Source organism: Pinus tabuliformis, chromosome Q, assembly GCF_031772625.1.
Source record: "Pinus tabuliformis cultivar Carrire ecotype Pingquan chromosome Q, CPIR1, whole genome shotgun sequence".
In the NCBI taxonomy this organism is placed as follows: domain Eukaryota; kingdom Viridiplantae; phylum Streptophyta; class Pinopsida; order Pinales; family Pinaceae; genus Pinus; species Pinus tabuliformis.
This window is the reverse complement of record NC_142296.1, coordinates 343,453,023-343,461,447: the sequence shown is the minus strand read 5'-3', so window position 1 is coordinate 343,461,447 and position 8,425 is coordinate 343,453,023.

The window sequence follows — 8,425 nt, the reverse complement described above, 5'->3', positions numbered from 1 at the left end:
TACATCATATGGATGTGAAAAGTGCCTCCTTGAATGGATACTTAGAAGAGGAAGTATATGTGGAGCAGCCACAAGGTTTTGAAGTGGAAGGAAAGGAGAATAATGTCTACAAGTTGAAGAAGGCTTTGTATGGCCTTAAGCAAGCACCAAGAGCGTGGTATGCAAGGATTGATGGATACTTTAAGGAAAATGGCTTCGAGAGAAGTAAGAATGATCCTACCCTTTACTACAAACAAGAAGGTATTGATATTTTAATCATAAGTTTGTATGTTGATGATCTATTGTATATGGGTAGTAGTTCTAAGATGAATGATAAATTCAAAGCTGTTATGATGAATGAATTTGAGATGAAAGATCTACGCATCATGAAATATTTTCTAGGAATGGAGGTTTATCAAAGTAGGGATGAGATTTTCATTTGTCAGACAAAGTATGCACATGATATGTTAAAGAAATTTGATATGCTTGATTGTCATCCATCCCCTACTCCAAGTGCTCATGGAGAGGTGTTATGTAGAGATGATGGTGCTGATTTAGTTGATGAGAAAACTTACAGAAGTATTGTGGGAAGCTTGATATTTCTAACCCACACAAGGCCTGATATTACATATTCAGTTTCACTTGTTTCAAGGTATATGACAAATCCATCTGAAATACATATGAAGGCAGCCAAGAGGATTTTAAGGTATGTGAAAGGCACTCTAAATTTTGGTATTCATTACTACTCTTCTGAAAAGTTCAATCTTGTTGGATTTAGTGATTCAGATTGGGGAGGTAGTCTTGATGACCGTAAGTCCACATCTGGAAATTGTTTCTCTTTTGGTTCTGGTTTGATTACATGGAGCTAAAAAAAAACAAAGCATTGTTGCCCTCTCATCCACAAAAGTGGAATATGTTGCAGTTACTTCAGCATGTACACAAGCTCTTTGGCTCAGAAAAATTTTGGAAGAAATTGGAGAAAAACAAGTTCAGCCTACAGTGATTTATTGTGATAATGTAAGTGCCATCAAGTTAGCAAAGAATCCGTTCATCACAACAGGACAAACCATTTTGACCTGAAATATCACTTCATTAGAGATTTGGTGCAGAAGATAGAGATTTGGTGCAGAAGAAGGATATTGAATTGAAGCATATTAATACTCAAGCATCAACTAGCACATATATTCACTAAAGAAGTTGCAAAAGATCAGTTTTTGGCATTATGAGATAAGATAGTAAATCCTCATTAATCATTAAGGGGGAGTGTTGGGAATAATGCTTAATTAGTTATGTAAATTGCTGACAAAGTAGGCAACAGATTTTGTGTTGTCTGTAACAGCAGATTGTTTTTCAACTACATTCTTAAATAGTAGAGTAAGTCATTTCATATTCTACAGTAGAGTATTATTTAAGAATAGGAAATAAGTCATTTCATATTTCATAATTCATATTTCATAATTCATATTTCATATTCATACTTCATAAGTCATTTCATATTTCATAATTCATATTTCATAATTTCATATTTCATAATTCATAATTCTTATGAAATATGAAATAAGAAATAAGTCATTTCATATTTCATAATTCATAATTTCATATTTCATAAGTCATTTCATATTCTACAGTAGAGTAAGTTGTGGTGAGGGTAGGTTTTTGTTTTGGATGATGGTATGAGCAGCTCATGTTCCACAGTTGGGTTTGGGCTTGATGGCTTGTAACAGTTGGGCTTGATGGCTTGTAAAAGGTGTATTTTTATTTGCAATAATAGTAATAAGAGGTTATTTTCTTTTAGTATGAATTCTCTTGCATCTTTATGATGTTTGTACTAACATTCTTGTATTTCCAAGTATGTGTGCTTTCATGTGAGAATATTTTAATTATGTCATTTTTAACTTATAGTTTTCATGTCCTTTTGAATATTTGCTTACTTATTTCACCCATGCTATTAGCCTATTATGCAATGATTTGCAATTAACCTCTAGCATGTTCCTGTTTAAGACAATTTTAACAATTTTAAAGTACTAATTTTTCTCATGTCATGTTTCTTCTTTCTTTTGTTGTTAGTTTCCTATATCTTCTTCTACTATTTGTCAAACTTAGGCTGACATTGTTCCCATTCTCTAGGCATTTCATTCTTGCTGAAGCTCTGACATCTGATTTGACAACTAGGAGTGAAAGTAGTATGGTGGAAGGTGTTTTGAAAGGTTCATTTGCAATTTTTAGAGTTAATTATGTCAATCAAGATAAGCTAGATTTCATATTAGCATCATAAAGAGAAAACTAAGTACTCTTCAGCATTTTGAAATATTAGAGAGATTAATGAAATATATGTGAAACTGATATATGATGTTAAGTAGTCTCATAAGCCTCTCAGGACCAAGTAGGAAATTGATGAAGCATGAGCCTTTTCCACAACAATGAACTTTAAGTAGGCATGTCCAGACATAGCAATAAGTTTCATTTTGAAATGTTCCTTTACAATTTTCAAATCATTATGGAAAAGTCCATTAAGTGAATCATGATGAGCTAGATTTCCTATTAGCATTCTAGAGATAAAACTAAGCATTTGTCACCCTTTTGACACTTCAAAAATTGAAGAAACAAATGTCAGTAAAAGAAGTTTTGAATCATATTTGAAGTAAACATGCTTTATAAATACCCACAATTAATGTTAGTTTTTCTTTTTCATAAATCAAGTTTATTTTAGATGGATGATGCCCTTTTAATAGAATCTAGAATATAGATTTCTAAGGGAATGCATATTGTGTTGTAATTGTTAAGATATTACTACTCTTTTATTAAGATAAGTAGTAGTATATATTGTTGTATAAGAGTTATGCAATTTCATTTATAATTATATTTGGATATATTTTCATCGTTTGTTATTAATTCCATTTAATATTTTTTTGAAGAGTTTATATTTAGTTATATATATGTTTTTGAATTAATGCAAATAAAAAAATTATATATACAAATTTATGAGAAATACTAAATTTAATGTATTATCATCATGTTATAACATTAATTATTTATGTTTGTCTAATTTATAAATCAACTTGGTATTAAAATGCAATGTAACAAATAGGAATTTGTAAGGTCACATTGATATAGGAATGCATGATTTGTTATTGTAACGAACAAAGAAACTGTGAGTTCAAGTTTGGAATTACAATTCAATGTTAGCTACATTGACCATTAATAAATTGTGAGGTCATACATGTGAGTGAGAAAGGTAACACTGAATTGAGGTTGTTGAGATTAGGAGAGGTCATGTATGCTCTTATTTTAAATGGTATTGGGCCACTTATTTCAAGTAGAATATTCTCATGACTTCAAAATGGATCAAACTCTCATTCAAGTAAGGATTGGATGACAACATAACTGGGTCCAAAGAAGTTTGATATATTATAGGGATTGCATATAATGGAAGGTAAAGTACACCTGATGATAAACATAGCATCATAGTTTTTGATGAAACAAATATTGTAACAAATAAGTAAATATAATATTTTGACATTGAAAAAATATTTGGATAAAGTTTACAAATCAAAAGAAGTTAAAAAACACATTTAAGTTAAAAAGGCTATATAAGGCATATATGGTATATGTTTCTAAAATAATATAATCTTACAATGTTGGAAAACTTAATGAGGTTATAATGTAAATTTTAAGGGAAATGATGGTTATATATATGATAAACCTCCAAGTAAGGTGTTGATTTCTACTGACTTCAAGATGACAAAGACTATATGTATATTATTGCCATGAACTATGATAGAAATAATTCCTCATTTTACAAAAGGGGAAGATGTTTAGATGTATTTTAGTGAAATTTTAGATTTGGTCATCACATTTTGGTGGCATAAAAATATTATATCAAGATAATATTGTTGAAGGTTTTGGGCCAACTAGTTCATGTGAGTACATGTGAGAGCTCCATTGTCAGAAAGTAGCACAAGGACAATTTCTGTAAAGGAATTCCTTGTAGATAAATGACTGTATTGGAGTTGCTTCATATAGCTCTATGTGGTTTGTTATGGAAAAATATCTCACTTCTTGAGTAAATTGAAAAGACTAAGGTGGGGGATGTTGTATACTCAAGAGGTGGTCCAATGTTACCTCACTAACCCTCTTGTCACTTCTAGCTAGCTCTCCTCTAACTGAAAGAGGGGTTTCCCTGTCAGATCTTAGGATATGCTAGCATGATCAAGTCAAAAGTCCCCTATGAATTCTACAAATACGGCTTCACATAGGATTGAAACAATATTATTTAAGTTGGAAAAGGTTCCTATAGTTCTTTTGGGTTTACAGGTTTGAGTTCAAAGTCACAGCTCACTAAAGATACAAATAAGGAATCCATAGGAGAGTAATACCCTAAAAAAATAGTTTAGATGACTTACACAAGAAAGAGTGATATATAATATAAGATCGATTCCTCATTTTCCAATATATTTTTTGAGACATATGGGGTTAAGGAGTAGCATAATTGGAGAGAAAGGGAGCATATTTTTGTTCAAAGAGACTAACCAGGATGTGTATTTGAGGATTTTGCTAGGGATTTTTGTATGAAAAATCAAAAGAATAGTTGAGCAACCCTCCATTTGAGAAGTGTGTAAGTAGGGGATCACATCTCATAATGAGAAGTTATGGATAACAACCATTGGAGGGAAAAATAAATGATTGAAATTTCTTGAAGAAGATATATAATTCATAGAAGAATGCTAGATATGTGAGACAACTATTGGTGACAATTAAGGATGAAATTTAACAGTTGTAGATAAGAATAGAGTGCTAAAATAATAAAATTGAATTTCATAGGTTCATAGGTGGGATGTGGGTGATGTCATAGATGAAGTACTTCCCCCACTAGGCTTCAATAAATTATAAATGGTTATAAAAAATGTTAATGAAAAAATAAGTTTTTTAAATTGGGAAGGTATATTGGGTTAATATTAGTAGGCTGTTAAATAATGTGATTTTTAGAGGTATTTTCTAAGTCAATTAAAGGTATTGTTTAATATTCCACTAACTCACATGATATGATATGTGAGATGTGACTTCCTCAAGCAACAAAAAATTAAATTAAGTGTATTCCTCTAGCTTACCCTTGGTTGAAGGTTGTTCTAGTTGTGTGGAACGTGTCCTAGAACAAGAACACCATAGTGTCCTGAAGAAAGAGAGATATCTAGAGTGTGGATGGGGAAGTCAGCTAAGAGTGAAAGTGGAAGGCAGAAAAATCAGTGAAAATAAATTTGAAAAAGATTTCCCCATACCTGAGTTTGAAAATCTTATGAAAAATAAGGATGGGACTAGAAAAGAATGATATTACTCAGGAAAACTATCTACTACATTAATATCATTTTGCCTCTGAAAACAAAGTCTTTTCTTTTCTTGGCCTATCTAAGATAATAATATTAAGTTCCTCCAACAATAAAATCCATATAATAATCCTATCATTAGTGACTGATTTGTTCATCGAATATCTGATAGCATAATAATATATGAGATAATCATTACCACATATCACTGTTATTGTCAAAGCATCGGTCAGATATGATCTACGCCGAGTCACAAAGAAAACGATCAATTGGTGTGAGCCTCACGGTATGCAAGCTCAAAGAATTGAGGGCCTGCGAGCCTTGGAAAATCGCCGACCTTATCATAAAGAAATGCAATCCCTTACTTGGAGAAATGCAGACCATACCATAGCAGAGTGCGGGTTATACTTGTCACTAAGTTATATGGCTATTCTCTAGTCAGAAGGATACGAGTTACATAGATGCCGTGGGATCTTCCATACGATCTAATCAACGATACAAAGAACCACATAAATCCAGCCTTTGAGAATATTTCTAGCTACAACGAATCATATAAAGAGCTACTGATATATATATATATAAACAAGCCACAATGAGCCTTTGTCGATCATATTGAGCCACATAACAAATACATCGAGCCTTATAGATAAAGCGATCAAGCCATTATATTGTGTGCCACTGTATTCGATGCTACTGAGAGAGTAATATAGATCTCGGAGAATACGATCCATGACGTAAGAGCCATACCATAGTCATACCTCATGCTAGTGATACTAGTCATACAGCACACTGCAATGTTGTCAAGCCACACATCATTGTTTGCAATATTGTAATCTTTGGATCTTAATTATAGACAGACTTCAGTAACAGTTACATCGGATCACTGAACTTCTGATAGCATTCCAATGAAGATGACGAGTAGAAGTTGCATGGTAAATTCAGATGTTTTCCAAAGGAGATGAAGAACAGAACATATATGCCTTCATATCTCAGGAAATTCGCACATATTACAGCCAATAGAAGTGATATTGATGCCATTTTCTTCAAACTTTAGCTCTGATTCCACGTTGAGAAATCAATAGGTATGTAAATATCATCATATTTTTTAATTGATAATTACTTGTGAAATTTTCGTTAGCTTATTATTATTATTTTGTGTTTTCATCCAGTAATTTTCAAATTAAAAAAATAAAATATAAGATTTAAGCCATGCCAAAAACCCAGAAAAATCTCTTCTTTTTAGAGAATCAGATTAAAGTCAGATTAAAGTGACAAATCCAACACCTAAATCCAACCTCCAAAAAAACAATGGCAAGCCCTCGAAAATCAGATTATAGCACTTGCATTGTCTCAGATTATCTTCCACAAGAAACCTACATTATCTCAACTATATAATCTAGGAAGTTCACATTATATTGCAAACATATCACTTCAGGAAATTGTCATTCCTTCACAAGAGAGCATCTACTGAGATTAACATTTTTTTCTTCTTCATAACTTATCACATAGAAGTGCTAAACTGCTTATCATTTGGTGAAGGATGCATGCCAATGTATAGTTGTTGTAATTTGGTAAAAGAAACATCATTTCAGTGAGTAGAATTGGCTTCTTCAAGTAATTTTATCCAAATTACATTCTCAAAATTTCTTTTTCATTTTTCTTTACAAGAGGTCCAAATAGGCCTTTGACTCCTTCACTCAACAAATCTTAGAAACATGAAGAACATGTTTAACTAATGAAATAATATTTTTTTTTCTCTTTTTCCTCCTTCTGTATAAAATGTATAAGTACAATGATAATTATGAAAACCCAATCTAGTAACATTTTCCAACATACATGACCTATTCTAGACACCATTCATAAATGATTTCTTAGAGAATGTTAGAGGGAAAGAGGCTTACTCCTCCATATACACTTTCTCACTATACGACCAACAACATATTAACATTACCAGGGAGGAATTTGGTAAGACAATGTTAGCTATGGGACAATTCTAGCATAATTTCATGCCATTTGGATAAAAGGAATGTAGGAAAACTTTTTCTAAAGTGGTGATGGCTGAATTTAAAGAGTTTGTACATAATGTTTTGCAAGTTTATTTGGAGTATTGGACCATCTTCATCCCATTATAGAAGCACATAGAGGTACTGTGACTCATGTTCTACAAAAGTAGGAAGTTTTAAATTTCCTTGAATCTAAACAAATGTATTTTTTAGGCCCATAAATTTTTTGTTGAGACATGTTTGGAAATAGGCATTGCTAAAGGATCTAGCAAAGGTTTGTGTGATTGTGAACCTTCCACCTCCATCTTTAGTGTGAAAATTGTGCACAAATTTGGCGCATATTGGTTATTAAATGAAGTTTATGCATGGGTATGCATAGATTAGTGCATTGTTGGAATGATTACTAAAGAAGGACACTAGGTTTGAGTGGACTAAAGAGTGCAAAAAGGCACTAGATACATTAAAGGAAAAATTATTATGGGCACTAATCCTAGTGTTTACTCACTAGAGTAAAGAGTTTCATGTTCATGTGGATGCTACCTCTAATACTACTAGTTGTACTAGCATAACTAAGAGAGGATGAGATGGACCACCCAATCACTTTTTTTAGTAGGAAGCTATCCCGGGCAACTTGAAACTACACCAAAATAGAGCATGAAGGATTGTCCATGGTGTACTCTCTAGAAATTTAATTTAAGGACTGCTAGCTTGGATCACATTGTAAGTTGTATACTACCATTATGCATTAAGCTACCGGGTCAAAAAGCTAGTGTTTGGGGAGAGGATATGGGGATAGGATATGCAAGTGGGTATTAATTTTTGATGATTACAACTCCAAGGCGATATCAAGGTAGTGTTTGTTAAACATAGTGATGGACCATTTATACAATACACTTTCTACTGAAGATGTAGGAAAATGTGAATGATGGCTTTAGTGATGCACAATTATTTAGTGTGGAGATGGTAAATGATCCTTTTGTAAAGATCTTCCATTACCTTAGTAAGGGGATAACAACTTAGGATTGCATGGTTCCACAAAAGAAGTAGTTGGTAGTTAAGGTTGTAGACTATGAGTTGATTAGAGGTTGTCTATACAAGTTGGGCATGGATGAAATACTTTTT